General features: G+C 32.6%; 1 long non-coding RNA gene across 3 annotated transcripts; it reads right to left on the reverse strand.

Moving 5' to 3' along the window:
* Positions 1-742: 742 nt before the first annotated feature.
* Positions 743-12,799, reverse strand: LOC117328008. 3 transcript variants are annotated; one of them, XR_004532780.1, is made up of 5 exons: positions 12,613-12,799; positions 11,337-11,572; positions 2,427-2,616; positions 1,316-1,436; positions 743-1,038 (listed from the first exon to the last, which is right to left on the reverse strand). It is a non-coding gene; the product is annotated as an uncharacterized LOC117328008 (long non-coding RNA). The 3 variants fall into 3 exon arrangements; XR_004532781.1 differs by lacking the exons at positions 11,337-11,572; positions 12,613-12,799 and adding an exon at positions 7,484-7,788; XR_004532779.1 differs by lacking the exons at positions 11,337-11,572; positions 12,613-12,799 and having other exon boundaries at positions 2,427-3,222.
* Between the last annotated feature and the right edge of the window lie 2,534 nt (positions 12,800-15,333).

A 15,333-nucleotide genomic window follows, 5' to 3' on the forward strand; every position in this document is an offset into this window, starting at 1 on the left:
TTTTATACCGTGAATGAACTACGTAAAATTATTGAGGATAGGAGATGATCTTTTGAACCTTAATGATCCTCGGTCTGTTAATAACAAAGTAATTAAAACTGCAGGTACATGTCCATGCTTCTTAGTCATGTCAGTTAAATTTGATGGACTAAGGTCTGAGGTTTTATATTACAACCCCCGTATATCAATACAATATTTCTTTCAATATTTTTTTGTCTTTTAGAGACATTGTCTTATTTTTATTTGAATAAATCTCTAAAATGTCAATTGCAAATATGAATTTGATTTTTTTGTTTGTTTTGGCAATAATGGTCGCAAAGACCTGAACATATAGAAAGGGTCGCCTGCGTGATCACATGGGTATCCTCCGGATAGAACAAACCCCCAATTACCGTTTTGGATTGCAATAGTCCTTGTATATATAGGCAAATTTATATCCCACGAAATATATTTATTTCTATGGGAAATCACTACGTGACACATTTTTTTTTTCTAAAAACAAATATAACGATGAGACGAGATATTTTAATGCCAGTTTTCTTTTTTTAGCATATTGCCATAGTTACCCTCTTTTTTCAATTTCAGTTTTCGAAATTCGCGCAAAAATATGGCTATTTTTATTTACCAATAAAGGCTTCAGAATTGAAAAAAATCTAAATTATAGAATAGTGAGTAGAAATCCGGATACACTCAAAACTATTTTATGCACCTCCCGTCCAGTCTCATAATAACAAAACGGTTATGTGGTTGAATATGGTCACCATATACGTGTATATGGTGACATTTAATTGATATTCCAAACAAAAAATACATGAAAATGACAATCACGAACCATTGCCAACTACAGCATGACATTATGTATATTTGACGTAAAACTTGCTGAACCCAATCCTGAGTGGGGGTTGCCAAACTTCGCCACAAAACCAAGATGTTGACATTGCAAGTTTCAAAAGTATTTTGCAGTTCTATTTCTGTCGGATAAATTGCATTTTGCCTCAATAGATCGAAAAATGGTGTTGAAATAAGGTTTCCGTCGATCTACAACGTAAAATGAAATGCACAAATTAAGATAATAATTTATTTCTGTAAAATATTTTTTTGAATAGTTGATATGCATACTCATTCTCGTTTTAGCAAAAAGGGGATATTGAACTATTTGATTATTGATATTTAGTTATACTTATACCCTGAGACCAATCCACAAAAACATGAGAATTTCTTGTAAGGTTTATAAGATATTTGTGTGTGATTTGTTTGCATTTTCAAAAAGTAGCCTGCATACAATTTAAAGATATACATGTAAATACATATTTACCATATTAAACACGTGTGTTCTCGGTTACTTTGGTATCAGTAGCGTACCCGGACTCCATTCTTTCGTACTCGGCAGTCGGTATGATGAATCAACTTCAACTCCTCTTCAGAGAATCTTCTTTCTACAACAGACCAAAACCAAAAAGTGCTTGCTTGGGTTTCTTTTAGGCACGATGTGCTAAAAATACATATATTCAGTATCCATATCTGATCTGAAATACTTATAAATTATTGTTGAGACAAGTATATTAAAATATACCAATCTGATTACCTGACCTCCCCATTAGGAATTTCTACATTTCGAGTCATTTGTATCTAGCTCTCATTTCTTATGAAAGTCACTTATATGTTATAAAGGGAAGAGACCCAAACAGGGGACATTACTCATATTTGACTTTAAATACTTGTTTACTTACTACTGACGTAAACTACTATCAAGGAAAACGGATTGTTTGTGGGATGTTATTGAATGTAGAAAGGTTCCCATTTTCACTACTGTAAGTCTTTTTAGTTAGATAACCGTTTGGGCCCTAGGGCCTGTTTTTAAACAGTTTTTTTTATATATATTTATCAGTAGAGATTAGATATCCCTGTCAATATGTAATATTAGTATATCATTCTGATTCTCGCAAAAAAAAAAAAAAAAATTATGACATTCTGCGGAAAAGAATCAATACTATATTCACCAAAAAAAGTACTAATGGATACATTTATTACAGCAGCGATTAGCTTGAAACTGTGAACCATGTGAATTGTGAACAATTTACAAGACCGTTACTATCAAGAAATATTCAAAAAGAGAAACATTAAAAAATGTGGTTGCGAGTGCGAAAAGAGTAAATCGCCGAGGAGAAGATATCCTCTCATATTTGTGCGTTTGCAATGCATGTTTACCACTTGTTACATCCTTTGAACCATGTGATCAACTTTTCACTGTCAGTCATAATAAGAAAATAATAATAACATCAGACAGGTGAAAATTACGTTTACGTTTCCTCTATAAATCTGGATACAATTTAATGCAGAATTTCTGTCTGCCTGACGGGAAAAATGAACAATAGAAAAACAGCTCTAAGAATATGATATATTTCATATGATTATATTAACAATACCTCTATATGGTTCCATTCTCCCGCATATGATACACTCGAAGGTCATTCCATCATGGTCCACGAAGTACCACCTGGCAAGGTCCAACACCCAGAATCTGATTGATACATGTCTAAAGGTCGAGACACGTGTCAATTCACACGTCAGACGTGCCATTGTATATACTTCTACCCATGTCCAACTAACTGGCATCTGAAATAAACGATGTTAACACCAGGAGGTTAACATATACATTCGTTAGATTGTAAGTGTTATAACAGATAGTGTCACATATACATTCGTTAGATTGTAAGTGTTATAACAGATAGTGTCACATATACATTCGTTAGATTTTAATTGTTATAACATATAGTGTAACAAATACATTCGTTAGATGATTTTAAGTGTTATAACATATAGTGTATCATATTTTAAGTGTTATAACATATAATGTACAATTGTGACGTTGTAACGTTTTTGCATTACTGATGATGATAACAATAAGTATAGCATTCATTTTCTGAATACAATGCCCCATCAGATCAATTTATATCGGACCCACATACTGATGTAATAGTAACTGTACGTTTTTTTCGCTTAAAATGCATAATATGCCATAAAACCGATATTCAATACAAAAACATAATCCAGAATGTGACCACCAAACTGCCATTCCATACTGTTAATTTCAACCATTGTTTTATGAACAAATTATCCTTTGTAGATTTTATCCCCCCCTCCTTCCTTAAAGGGAGAGAGAGGGAGTATAAGGTTGCGAAAGGGCTTGACTAAGCTGGACTGGACAGATTTGAAAAGGTTTTTGGAGAATAGATTGAAGAGAAATAATAATAACCCCCTCCCCCCCCCCAAAAAAAAACCCAACAAAACAAAACAAAACAAAACAAAAAGCAAAAAAACACAACAAAAACGAAAAACTAGGTTCATAGAAGTAGGATATATATTTTGTTACCAAATAAAGATCCTTTAGCCTTTTATTCAACCTCACCTAGATCACCTAGATCATTTTTATGGCAGATAATAAATTTTGGTATCACAGTAAGTTTGTGGGACCTTTTTAACTTATTTAAGAATACCAATGTATTTTATTCAGACATTTGTTGAAGCAACCCTTTATGTGTACCATGTCTCGGCATTCCGTATTTTATATGCACTTAACGTTACCACACGTGTCTTTAGCCGAGCCCCGTTCGATTTGCACTCTTCTCAGAAGAGAAGCCTTCTAAGAAGATCGTATTCCATTGTGTGTAAATCGAGTAAACCGGGAGAATAAAACAAAAAATAAGCAAGTTTTTAAGTTTTCTCAAACACGATGACACAAACATGTGCATGTATGTGTTATAAATCCTTCTCTAGTGAAACTCATCACTCGCACACTTAAAACATGGTCGCCGCCATCTTGGAAGATAAATCTTCCAGCTTTGAGACGGAAGAGTAGAAGATCTTCCAGAAGCAGAAGAGCTTCAAATCGAGTGACCGGAAGATATCTTCTAGAATCAGAAGAGTGCAAATCGAACGGGGCTCAGAAAAGCCTAACGACTTACGTAAGTGTGCATTGTACTTCTTTTGCTTTATCTGTTCAACGCGATATAAGTGTTTTGTAATCGATACATAGTTTGTTTAATTAATAAAATGCTTAGGTATAATTAATGAAAAGTATTTTTATTTTGTTGTGTTTGAGGTATAAATTAACATTTGAGCCTGACAGGCGACGATCATCACGAAGACACCGAGGACATGTAACGTTAACATATATGGTCATTATCAAGAAAACATCGATCTATTGTCAGCCATGAATAATTCGAAGTCCCGCTGTTTCGAAGTTTTTCTGTTAGTCCCTTGAACTTCGAAACATCGAAGTTTGACTGTAATTTTTACGATTATATCTGGTCCTGACTTTAATTTGCTTCCAATATTTCATCCTGTCGTGCTTGATTTACTATCTTTGGTATTATCGAGGAAGTGAAATTTCTGTTTTCTTAGTTTGTAAAGTAATTTGTTGGATTCCCCCCCTTCCTTTTGTCATCTTACGCTAATTTTCACATTATTATACTACTGTAAATCTACATATTCATTATCTTTAATTTCACGTATCAAATCCTTTCAATAAGCTTCATGCACATTCTTTTATTGTTCTTATAAGGTAAATGAATAACATATAATTCATCTCTAACTTCCATATCAAATGCTATAAAGAAAAGCTGGACTTCAATTAAATATTGATATCTATCTGAAATACCGATTATGTTATTGATTATAAGGATACCTATCCCTCTAGTCTAAGGGTAATGGATTTTACTATCTGACCTTAAGACCCTACTATATCTGAGTATTTGATTATGAAATATTTGAAGTTGATTGATATTTTTGAAATCCAATTCCATCCCAATTTGCCCCGCCCCTCTGCCCCCAATTCATGTCGTGCTTACATTTCTATCTTACATTGTGTTATTTCCAACTGAATAACTGAATATAAACAAAATACAAATAAACAAATGAGTACTTTTCCTATTAGATTACTAAAACATCAGTTCCAACATCGTGTTTCTCTCTTAATCTTATCACGACTATTGCATATATAACGAATTGATATATTGATATACTCGTCATTTTTCGTTCTTTTAATTTCACATCTACATTTCAAAGTACAGTGGGGCCGCGGTGGCCGAGTGTTTAAGGTGTTCCGACACTTTAACACTAGCCCTCCACCTCTGGGTTGCGAGTTCGAAACCTACGTGGGGCAGTTGCCAGGTACTGACAGTAGGCCGGTGGTTTTTTCTCCGGGTACCCCGGCTTTCCTCCACGTCCTAAACCTGGCATGTCCTTAAATGACCCTGGCTGCTAATAGGACGTTAAACAAAAACAAAACAAAAAACAAACAAACAAACAACAACAAAATAAATCACAGTACAGTACCATATAAAGATTTAGAAAGTTTAGCTTTCTGCATTTTCCAGATAATCTCCAGAAAACAAGATACTGATTGTATAATCACACCGGCCTGTTCCTTTATGTGGGGCCATACCTGATATATATCGTAGGTGATATTTGCAGTAACAGCAACCTTGGCATTGACATTGATAAAATTTAATTTTGACATATGCAGGTCAGAAGAAGATTATTTGAGACTTAAACCCTATTTGGTCCCGCCCTTTACCCAATAGGGGTTGGTATATATTATGTCATATATTATGCCAAAACCATCAAACAGATATTTGCTTATAGTTTTATCCAATTAATAAAAATAATTTCCATCTGAATGGAATAAAATACAACTAAATGAGTCGTTTCCTATAAAAACTAAACAAATAAATTGTGTGTCTGAATGTTTGGTTGAAAGTTTCCAGGTTCCTGAAGTTCCATTTAAAAGAAATAAAATCAACAAGGATAGAAAATAAATAAATAAAATAATAAATAATAGTTAAAATGAATCAATATTCAGAGGGAGAGACCAACTTCAATCAAAATAACAAAAGACGTGTACATCTGTCAGTGTGGTATCATATTTAAAACATAACATCGGCTTTTAAAAACTAACATATGTCGGATTTAAGAAAGCATGGTCAACCTGGCAAACAATTTCCAATGAGAAACTTCTTACTTATTTCCAAGTGCTTTTTGGTGTTATGTATGTACATATTTTATCATTAGTATTGCTGTTATCATGCATTAATTATATATTTTTCTATTTCCTTTAATATTAGAAACAAATATTAAGATGGATACTTATTGTACAGAATATCAATATAGTTTTGGTTATTGTCAAAATATTTAATAGTCTGCTATAGTACATACAAAAGTAAACAGCATTTGTTCCCTCATCCGAGAGTGTGTAGTTTGGAAAGGATATCATGTATTCAACTCCATCAAACCGCTTTTTTTTCTGAGTGGTAGAAGTTTTTACTTCAATGTCAAAATATCTGACAAAAATATTTAATATACTGCTTCAAATATTCATACATAAGGTTATGCATGTATATAGGTAGAGAAAACTTATAATGTTATAGAAATATGGTAGTGTGAAGTTCATAGCATGAACATTATGCTCCATTCCAGAGAGACGTTCCATACACGTGCTCGAAATAAAGATTCAAAATTATTCTTTAATCTAATACTTTTCTATTTTGTATTTGTTTACAGAATATTATATACAGTTTAATTGTTTTGAGCCGTGAACTATTGAAACTAGACACGTGATAACCAGTTCAGGTAACAGCAAAAAAAACACACTATCAGTATATTAGAACGACTGTGAAGGCCCATAAATGCCATTTGTTTAAATATAAATAGAGCGAAAAAATAAATACTTAAAAAACATAAAATAAATTATTTAATTGTCCATGACTGTCTTTTAATTCGTTAGCCTAAATTATCATACTCATTTTCATAAATGTGTGATTGTGGAAGAATGAAATATGGCTTGATAGTTTAACTAGAGAAAAACTACGCATTCACAAAAAAAAAAAAAAAAAACCTAGACTACTTATGCAACTTCATCAACAAATTTGTCAAAAGAGCATACACAGTCTCACTTACATGTATGCTCCTTGAAAATTATACATAATCATAGATGTTACAGCGAATTAAAGTTCAAATTAAATGATTCCAAACATGCATACGTATGAAACATTCTGTTTTGACATATAGACGTTTTATTCCCTCCTTGAAATTATAGAAAAAAAAATTAAATACTCTTTCATTTTGAGTTGAGTACCCTATGTAAATAATAAAATTATTTTGATTTATATTATTATGACTTCATAAATATTATTTCAATCTAATAGGCCAATAACTAAACAAAGCTAGTTAATGACCCATGATTAAGGAACGTTGATGTGAATAAAATGTGTCCACTACATCTCAAAGGGAAACATACATTATTCATCTACAAATAATCATGTTATCATCACTGCCATCATTTAATATATTGAATTCAGCGATGTTTTTTTACAATCATTTCATACCAAAGGAATGATATTCTGATGACGCTTTTAAATGAATGTATGTGACTACATCTATCTTTTATACAAATCATGCACAAGTACATTAGTAAAACACTAACCTTCGCACGTGTATTTATCACAAAATGGCCGACTACGGTTGATACAATGCTTTGTTGTTTAATATAGACTCAGGGTTTATTGTGTAAAAACTCGAGGTGTAACGAATGGAGTGTTGATGATGCGTTAATGCGACGCTTAAATTTGGGCAATGTTAGATAAACATTTTTTGCCGCCATCGACATTTTGGTTTGTATTTGAGCTATCTAACCCATATTGACTTGACAAACGCGAACGAAAAGATAATTACACAAGCGGAAAGAAATGTATCATATCACGTGTAATTGTTTTTACTTTATCCCTGTAAGAGTTCTAAATATAGCATATACTAGAATAGGAGCGATTGAACTTCACCACCTACACCACTGGTACTACTAATTAACTATAAATCTAAATATCCAAAAGTAAGATTTAACAGTTTTTGGTATTGTAAAGTACATGTATATTACTCGTGATAAACCACATACTGTATATATAATTCGTATGATGAAAAAAAGAAAATACGTCTTTGTTTATAATGCAAGTGGACCAGACCGGATGAGGTCTTAGTCACCCGGAAGATCTATTGCATATCAATTGATATATAATCATATATTTTTTAAAACTTGGTTCAACAATGCAATTGCAAGATATGCATACTATAATTCCCAATGCTCACAATCTAAATTATCCTTACACCGTATTATTTACTTACACACCAGTAACTGTACTCTTACTTTCTTACAATTGATCATACTAGTAGATAAAATGAAGGTATTTTAATTCTATGTTTTAAGTTTTTAGTTTCACTTATACATTTGTTTGATACACTTGTTTGATATGCTATAATGTTCATCTATAGATAAATGGTTTCCTCAACTTTGCCTATGTAATAGTTGAGTGTACATGTTGACATGGCACTGTAACTACACTGTCTGTAAGAAGTTATAGAGCAAAAGAAAAAAAAACGAAAAAAAAAAGGATATCTGGATATGGAGAGGGGAGGGAGTCACAGCATTGTAAATGATAATTAGAAAAACCAGAGATCATCAGGGTTTAATAATCTGATTTCTATAAATTTAAAATATTGTGCAATGAAAGAAAACTTCGGCGGAACAGAGGTGACATGAAAAATATTTTTTTCCCTTTACCTGCTCACATTAAAGTTTTACGCGAACACGTAAAATTTATTACGTGCTCACGTAAAACATTTATGTACGGTAAAAAAAAAACCATTTACTTGAGCACGTAAAGAAAAAACAAATTTCAGTCAACACAAAAAAAAAAAAAAAAAAAAAAAATTGTTTAGTCTTACATAAAAAAAATATCATTTTCATGTCATCTCTGTTCCGCCGTAGAAAACAATTATGAATATTCAAATAATCTAGCCCATGTCTTCCACCAAAGCTGCGTATTTTGGGGTATAGCAACTTTCTCTGATCTGTTTTATAAAAGCGTTTAGATATAGGTGAGTTCTAAACATCACTGTATTTCTAATAGCTAATGTATTACTAATCTTTAGACTAGAAATTCTTGCAAATTTGCTTAGCTCACTTAAGAATTATTTTGATGGCATCTTAGTTCCATCTAAAACAGAGAGGTATCATCTGCGTATTTAGAAAGGAGAAGAGGATAGTTATCTACATTTATACCATTTATACCATTTATGATTTTGGTATTTCTTTCGATTCTTCCCGATGAAACTCCAAAAGGTCAGTTCTAACATTTTATAAAGGTTAATCACTCATTTGGCTAGAATTCCAACCTGAATGAACTTATACATACAAGATCAAATTCAATGGTATGGGTGTGTTGACTCTGACTAAACCACAGGGGCTAAGGGGTTTTGCCGAATTGGTCTATTTGACTGAAGTGCTTTTCAGTCCAAACCCTCATATATTGAAATCAAATTTTTTTTGCGCATTTCATTACCTTGACACAATTAATGCGTTTCGCCTAGAGAGGGGTATTTAACAAAGATTATATATACTTCGTCAATACATGTCCCGGATGGATATGTAAGCACAGGATCACAGTTTGATGGCTTTAATATTTTCTACATGATCTGCCCCAGTTGCATAAGAGGTTGGGCTTAACATTGTCATTTTATCTAACACTATTCGTGTTCTTCAGATCAGTTGTGAAACCTTCATAGCATTTTACCAAACATCCTTGGTGCCCATTCGGACTTCAAATTATACAACACATGTATATGTATGTAGGTAATGCAAATTTGTGACATATGCAGCACAAGCAAATTGATTATAATGGAAACACATAAACAAGAAACACATATACAATAGATGAAGCATATGCATATGTAAAATATGAAATAATCGACATCATAATCATAATATCACTATAGTACCTACCTAGTTATTCTATTGACATGTAAAACATAGTCTAGTTATCTTTATAAAAAATAAGTCATGCACAAACAATACTAATGCATTATAAAATTCTTATTATTAATAGGTCATCCATAGCTTTTTCTTTCAAGATATGTAAAGGCATAACTTTGTTTAAAGCCTAGTATACTCATTAGACATATGAAAGTATTTATAAAACATCTTTAGTTAATAGTTGTTGTTTCAGTTAACAATGCCTACCGACTTGGTTCATAGTCGATGAAATCGACTAGTATTGGTATCTTTTCGGCAAACAATGAGATACTCCTAACTAATGTATCATGGTCAATGTAGACTTATTGATAAACCTTTACTGATATACATAATTTAATATAATAGCAGTTACAATGACTGATGCTGAAAGTGTAAATACATGTATATTGTAAAGATGTTGTTCGGATTTTCATGACATTTGACTAACAGTTAAATGCTGAATCATGGATATGTTTTGAAAAAGGAATGTATAACATAATCCCGTTTATTGATATAGCTACATGAAGCGCTCGTTCTACTTTTTAAATGATCTCATCACTTCCTGTTATTGTATCCGTTGTACCAACGCGCGTCTAGTTGTTCTTTTCTGGGTTATGTCCTTAGACACAGCGTACTATCTATATTGCTCATATTATAAACACGAAATTATACACGTCAAATCACTCGAAATATTTTAACTTTATATCCTGTACACAAATCTGACATTTCTCTTACGTGACTGCGCAGTAAATTTAATTTTGTATAGTGTCTACATGGCGGCTAGATGTATATGTTTTTCCAGTGATTTTATGTACAGTGCATTTCTACATAGATATGCATTGTATTTAACAGAATTATATACATATGAACTATTAGCAGCTATGACTGCCTTCATTAACCAACTTTCTATAAAGGTTACTAAAAGGACGCTCAAATCGAAACATAATTTGTAAAACCAGTATTCAAACGACCATTCCTTCATTTTGATGTACAGCATAGCTGCCATTATTGAAAACACCTTTAAGATAAGAAAACTAAACACGTGTCAATCGCATAAAACGTACCGAATTTGAAATCAAGGAAATGTTCTACTCCATGATTGGTGAAGTCCACCCCAAATATGCCATTAGTCGAGACAATATTCTTTATTTAGTGTCTCATTTATTTTACTGATAACACTATGTTTCTTAATATCCATGTTTAAAACCTGTACGTATTGTATACGAAATTCGGAGATTTCGATTTCGACTATGCTGTAGTGTTACAACGCTATGCTGTGCTATTGTAATTGGACTAAAATGACTCAATCTTGCTACTCTTTGTCTCATACTTGGTCATATATGTGCCTAATCATCTCGTTTTAGTAGTTGGACATGTTTTACACCTTGTGTACACCTGATTCCCTGGCCATTAGTCTGATAAAGATTACACATGCTGTAATAGTCATCAAAACGTCACATGTAGTCAACAAATGGTGATGTAACAAATTACTTACATATATCATGCCTTTTGTCCTCATTGGATTGCTTTTGAGATCTTTCGTAGTTCTCCAGTATACGTTCTCCCATGACCTCCTCTAATCTGCTCTTGTAATTGGGATTATTGAAGATCATATCCAAATGTAAAGCGTTACTTCTTCCTTCTTATAATACAACCGAACTGTCCTTCTTCCTTTTGCATGGAATGGGTTCGACTGACACCAGTTGTTTCTTGTAACCTTGCGTACTTCCTCTGCAATATTTGTGAAGAATGAATATGCAAATGAATACCTTATCAACATATTTAAGGTGTTTTCGTTCTTATGATACAGGGATTTAGCAAGTGTAGCTACAGTAAGTTGTAAGCCTTCTTTCTCATCAGCTTATACCAATTTTCATTTGTTTAGTCCGCCTGGTAGCACAAGCAATTTGCTGTTTTCGTGATTATTATATATAACAAGCGTTTCAGTCATTGTTTTGTAACATTCTCTTAGGTTTGAATCGGCAATATCTTGTTTAAATAAACAGAATGCTATCTTGCTCCTGGTGTCGATGTATTCCAGTAACTATCTACAATGGCTTGTGTTGTCCATGTACAGAAAATATTTTAATGATTTTTATTATTACATGTAGCTGTTACAGATGATTAAAATACTTACTCATTCAACCTTTCTTTCCCGTCATTACTTTTCCTTTTTCATCATTTTTTTTTAATCTCGTATGTGTCTCCTTAGGACTCACTAATCACGAACTTTTCGATATTCTGTAGTACATGTTACATACATGTTCACTCTCTCCTCTTGCATTGTTCTATCCGTTGCTTTTTATTTAATTTCTTCAATTGAAAAGTATATCTCTCCTCATAGCCATATTTCTTTTAAATACACAGGATTTATATTGCACATTGGATATTTTATAGTCTCTGTTACATTATCGTAAATACAACGTCACTGTGAAAGACGGCCATTGTTATATAATATCAAATTTTATATAAATTGCATTTAAAAGTAAACAAGCTATTTATAGAGCACAGTGACAAAAATTGTACATGCATACATCCCCTACTCTGGCGCTGTATCCGAATCGTTTACGTATCTTACTATATCATAAGGGTGTGATGGTACTACATAAAACGTGGCGTAACTCACAAATCACTTGATTCACTAGTTATTAATTGTTATTTCTATTTTGTGAAAATCACAACAATACATTAACTGACACACACTACATAGTTTGATATATATGGATATAAATAGTCGTTCAAATTCAGTGACAACGAATCATTTATACTACCTTATTTCTCCATTCCGCCGTCTTCTTCGTTAGTATTCTCATTTCTGTCAGCTGCTTTCCTTCTTTGTAACTAATGGGAATTGTGTTGTCCATTTCTGTGTCGTAGCAATATGTTAATGGCGAAAATAAATCCACTTTATACAGTCGGTGTATCTTCAAATGACGTAAGTGTTTCGTTATGTGCAAGGATGTGACAGGGGGGTTAGCAATATGAAGTGGTTTATTATCTCTCAAGTATTTTGTGATGTATCGTATATGCAAGATTGTTATTAGTAATCTGACTCAATGGAAGATAAATGAGATATTTCCGTGAACAAAATATATTATAAATGTATGTATGCATAAACCGTTGCTGCAGTTGGTACATTGATATTATTCACTTATGGATTAGTTTCCCTATATAAAGTTTTACTATATTTTCGTATTTTCTGGATGTTGAATATTTTGTTCACATATGATACTTAAATACGTGAAACCTATATAGTCATTTTAGTTAGTACAACTCAAGAGATATTTATCATTTATGATGTGCATGGAAAATATTTACTATATTATTCTACTATGTTATTGTAAGAGTCGAAACACTTTATTGGATATTCATTGTGGTATAATTGTCAAATTGTTGTGCCTTGCCAGCCTTGATTGGTGCATAATATTTATGAGCAGCTCGGATAAATTGTGCAAATTCGTTATTGTTATAAATTTAGCTGTTGACATGGGCATTATGACAATTTAAATACCTTGTCAGAAACCTTATTGCTCCATACTTTCATTGGCAACCGGACTAATCTTGCTAGATTGGGGATTGTTGGTGCAGCGGCGTTCATCTTCTTCCCCGCGCAACTGTTTGAAATGGCGAACAGGTGACTGACGACCAACGCTTTCATTTCACGAATTCAGCTGTTTTGTAGGCTAAACGTATAGATTCCAGTCATTTATTTAGGATGGTGTGATCACCGATTTTGAGGATGGGCTACTGGATGCTTTAGCTCGTTTGTTAAGTTTAGTAGTGTGTCTGGTGTCAACACCAGCCATTAATAGTATTCGTATGGACTTTTATTTATTATTGTGCTTTATTCATCATATTATATAGTATAAGAATATAAGTGTTAAAGGGGAACATAGGTCGTTAGTCATTTTTATCGAAGTTTGTGGTTATTTTAGAATTGCATCATTATAAATATCATTTCATCCAAGATTTGTTTCGGCTGGTTGATAGAGTTATATATAGTTTTTATTGAAGCTTTGTTGACATTATTCATTGATGAAAGATTGATGTTTTATCTTGTGGATGACTATGTAGGACTAAAGTGTGGGCCATTGTGATCCGGTAAGCTAGTCTGTATTTATGTAAAAATTAATATTTTAACACTGATTTTAACAATAATTAACATTTGACTTGTTTCTCGGTGTTATTGACTATTCTTTTATAAGAACTTAACCTGTTGCTGTTACCTAGAGCTTCGCTCAGGATTTTAAATATAGAGCTAGTCTCAATGGAGATAACTCTCCCACACGTAAGGAAAGACTTATTGGATCAGGAGCAGACAACTTTGGTACTCTGAGCCAATCTATATAGGAAGAGGTGTCCCAAATCTTCAAGGTAGCAGTCTGTGACTTCGACTCGCTATACTGACGTGAAGAAACAGACGATGCGCAACTTCTTCATTTGTCAATTTCAACAGAATTTAACAGGCTGAAAGTCTTTTACTTGCCATTGCTCGAATGTCAATGTACAGTACTGTTCATCAATATGTACAATTTTATTATGACTCAAGGGAGGCAACTCTTGTTAACTGACAGCATGAGCGAGATTGGTATATGACTGGTGAAGGAATACTTTCCCAGCTCTTTGCCATTTTTTTCTCAGATAGTAAATAAGATACCCATTTAATAAACTTGCCATGTCAATATCAAAGGGGTTGAACCTAATAGCTTGTACGTAATAATTGATCCTCAACCAAGGAATTTGAAAAGCATGCATATGGAATGAGTTTAAGAAGTTGGTAGGTTTATACAGTATATATATTTGCTCAATCAATCTGTTTTTACTGATAATGTACTTAACAACTTAACCGAAAACTAATTGTTAATTCCAGTGGTACACATTTGAAAACCATGGATTTATATTTGACATTCGAAGATGAAATATTCGGCAGTTTCAAATAATGCATTGCATTCACATGAAGCATATAAAAATAGATCAGACACTTTTTAAATGGTCTCAATGAATGGATGTTTGAAGGTTTCTTACTGATAAGATTAAATTCAGAGAACATCTTCAGGAAGACATTTGTTGGTAGATCACTATTATCCACATAGATTGATTAAAAAATCGATTAGATCTAAGTTTATCTATAATATCTTCAATAGTTTCCAAGCAAGGCTAAACATGAATATTTTTGAGTTTCGCTGTTAAGTATTCTATACTTAAGCAATATTTCAGGTTTTCTTCTCTGTTCGTAAGGGTTCCCAACCCAATTCATTACATAGTGCTATATAAAAGGTAAACACATAACCACACTAGCTGCTTAAATGTCTATTGGTTTTAAGCATAATCAAGACATTTATCCCTATCAACATCTGCATATTTAAGCTATGTTCTAACATATGAACTATATAATACCTGTCAATTCCTTTCTTCAGTAGTCTCAAGATGATGATGTATTGAAGTGATTGATACCAGCTAATTATTAAAAAAAAAAAATGCGGTAGATTTTT

The sequence above is a fragment of the Pecten maximus genome, chromosome 5, assembly GCF_902652985.1.
Source record: "Pecten maximus chromosome 5, xPecMax1.1, whole genome shotgun sequence".
NCBI lineage: Eukaryota > Metazoa > Mollusca > Bivalvia > Pectinida > Pectinidae > Pecten > Pecten maximus.